Source organism: Galeopterus variegatus, unplaced genomic scaffold (assembly GCF_000696425.1).
Source record: "Galeopterus variegatus unplaced genomic scaffold, G_variegatus-3.0.2 Scaffold2957, whole genome shotgun sequence".
NCBI classification, from domain to species: Eukaryota; Metazoa; Chordata; class Mammalia; order Dermoptera; family Cynocephalidae; genus Galeopterus; species Galeopterus variegatus.
The window spans coordinates 91,716-95,053 of NW_007729068.1; positions in this window are offsets into that span (position 1 = coordinate 91,716).

The following is a 3,338-nucleotide window of genomic DNA, read 5'->3' on the forward strand; positions in this document are numbered from 1 at the left end:
TTTTATGTTTCAGATCCAGGACTCTTGGACAGACAGAAGATTTGGAGGAATGTGTAATAAAGAAAACAAGGCCCCCGAGTCTCCAGCACTATTCAAGACCAGACAAGTATTCTGCAAATGTGGAGAGAAAAATCGAAGAGGGGGAAAGAGAGCATAAGTGCTGGTGGGTTCATGAGAAATAACACTTTCCTATTTCCCCTGCTCAAAATGATTCCCTGGGAAGGGAAAGATGTAAACCAAAAGTAATTTGGGCTGAGTTCCCTGTTTCCCAGGAAAGGAAGTAGTGCACAGGGGCCCTCGGTGTCACTGCGCCTAGACTGGGAGGGTGCAGTAAAACACCCACACCATGTGTCAAGACAGAAAGACCTAGGATGGCCTCGCTGGGCTTTCTGCAGCCTAGAGGGGTACTTGAGCAGTAGAAGTTTTACAATGAGACCAAGGACCGTGCAGATGTGGCCTGGGGAGCTGGCATACCTGATGCGGCATTGTGGACTGTATAAAGAAAATGGGGAGTGACTGAGGGCTGACCAGACCAGAATGGCACTGTCAGCAGACACCTGTGCAGGTAAAAAGGCACCCAGGCAAGGTGCACACCATGTATACTGAACCCCATGCCATGGAAGCAAAAGCCTCTCAGAACTTCTTCACCATAACTGTAAGGGAAAAGGAAGAGGCAAGGATTCATCGGGGTGTAGAAAAACCCTGAAATTTAAATTTACCTTTCCACCACCCAAGACAACAGTATGCACAGATACCCTGAAGCAGAGCATGCCTGTAGAGTTCAAGTAACAAGTTAGAGAGCAGGACAGCTGGTGCAAAGAGAGGAAGGGGGAGAGCAGCAGGACATGAGTTTGAAAGAAAGAGATGGTGACATCATGTTGGCCAAGGACTGTTTTAAGGATTTGGCTTTTATTCCAAGTGAAATGGGAAACTACTGGTGGGCTTTACGGAGAGTTGTTACACACACTGTTCTTTAATTCAATGCAAGTATTCTGGCTAATTTCTTATCAATAGACTTCGGAAGGGTCAATGTAGAATCTAGAAGAGGTAAAGAGGAAGCTATTGCAGTTTTCCAGGTGAGAAGTGATATTGGCTTTGACCGAGGTGGGAGAGACGGAGGTGGTGAGATTGTGATAAGAATCCAGATATCTTTTAAACATGGAGCCTGGGATTTGCTGATGGACTGGATGATGGATATGTAAGAATGAGTAGAAAGTTCTAGGGTTAAACAACCAGAAGAATGGAGTTGCCATTCTCTGAAACAGTGAAGACTAGAGAGAATAGGTTTGAGAGGTTTTATAAGCTATACTTGAATGATGACTGTTGGACATCTAAATATAAATTTCAAATGTGAGGCTACCTCAAAAAGTTTGTGGAAAAATAGAAATAAATGAAAGTTGAAATCTTTCCATGAACTTTTTGAAGACCCCCTCGTAAGTAGTTGTGCATACAATTCTGGAGGATGGGGGCAAGGCCCAGGCTGGAAAGTCATTAGTATATAGATGTCCTTTAAAAGCATGACACTGGATAAAAATGAGGGAATGAGTTCAGATAGAGAGGAGGAAAGCTGTAAAGACGAAGCTGTGAGACGCTCCAACTTTATGGGGCTGGAGTGATGCAGATGAATCAGGAAGAGACTAAAAAGAAGAATTCTGTGGTAAGAGCAAAAACAAGAAAAAATAACTCAAGAAAGAAATTGTGAAGGTTCAAATGTGTCAGAAATCACTGGCTCATCAAATAAAATGACGACTGAAAATTTACCATTGGATTTAGCAATTGTCTGGATGCACCATAGTTTGCTTATTTAATCACCTACTAAAGGACATCTTGGTGGCTTCCAAGTTTTGGTAATTATGAATAAAGCTACTCTAAACTTCATGTGCAGGTTTTTGTATATACAAAAGTTTTTAACTCTTTTGTGTAAATACCCGTGCTAGATCTATGGTAAGTGTATGTTTAGTTTTGTAAGAAACCACCAAACCATCCTCAAAAGTAACTGTACCACTTTGCGATCCCACCAAGAATGATTGACAGTTTTATTGTTCAACATCCTTGCTAACACTTGGTGTTGTCAATATTTTGGGTTTGGGCCATTCTAATGGTGTACAGTGGCATTATATTGTCTTTTTAATTTGCATATGATGTATGATGTTGAACATCTTTTCATGTGCTTATTTTCCGTCTGTATATCTTCTTTGTTGAGTTGTCTGTTAAGGTCTTTGGTCCATTTCTTAATCTGGTTGGTTGTTTTCTTATTGTTGGGTTTTAAGAGTTCTTTATATATTTAGGTATGTCTTTTGCAAATATTTTCTCCCTGTCTGTGATTTGTCTTTTCATTCTCTTGACAGTGTCTTTCACAGAGCAATCATTTTAAATGTTAGTAGAAATGAAGTTTATCAATTCTTTCTTTCATGCATCATGCCTTTGGTGTTGTATTGAAAAAGCCATCACCAAACCCAAGGTCATATAGATTTCCTCCTATGTTGTCTTCCAGGAGTTTTATAGTTTTGCATTTTACATTTAGGTCTATATTTACATTCTCATATAGTACTTTGTATATGGTTGAAATAAACATTATATAAATATGGTGAACTGTTATTCCTCAATCTAGCTCTTAGCAGTAATGCAGACAAGTCTTAGGATATTGTCCAAGCAAATTATATAGACCAAACTCTACATCCCAGTAATTTTTATTTATTCATTAATTTCACAAATGTTAAATAATCCTTACTAAGTTCAAATACTTCTTTGCTATTTCAGAAGAAGCATAAATACTGAGATATAGAGAAAACTGAAAAATAGTTCCCTGGAGACTCACTTGAAAAAAATCAAAACCTCCCAAATTAAGTATATTTCTAGGGGAATAAAAAGAAAATTAAGAAAAGTTGAATTTACCATGGGCTTTGGAACATGGGGCTTAGTATTTGTTCTTTTGGAAGCTCATTTATTTGCTTAAATTGTCTTTAATTTGGGAGTAAGAAATCTCCATCATCAGTGGCTCACAGACAGAAAGAAAGCAACCACTGGATGAAGGTGAAGCATGGGGTAGTAGGACGAACATTCCATTGCAATCAAGAGACCAGAAGAGGCCCCAGGTCCCTCGCTTAAATTACTCTATGTCCTGGGGCAGTTTACTTTGTCTCTTAAGCCTTGAGCCTCTTCTCAAGAATGGATGTAGTATTACCTAATTTTGTAGTTATCATGAGACTCAAGTAAGGTACTGAATAAAAAATTATCAAGAAAATTATTATATCATTTTGTTATTTTAACCTGTTTTACATTAAAATTTGGTTTTGCTTTTGTGGGTTTTTTTACCCCTATAAATGGGTTATTTTCTT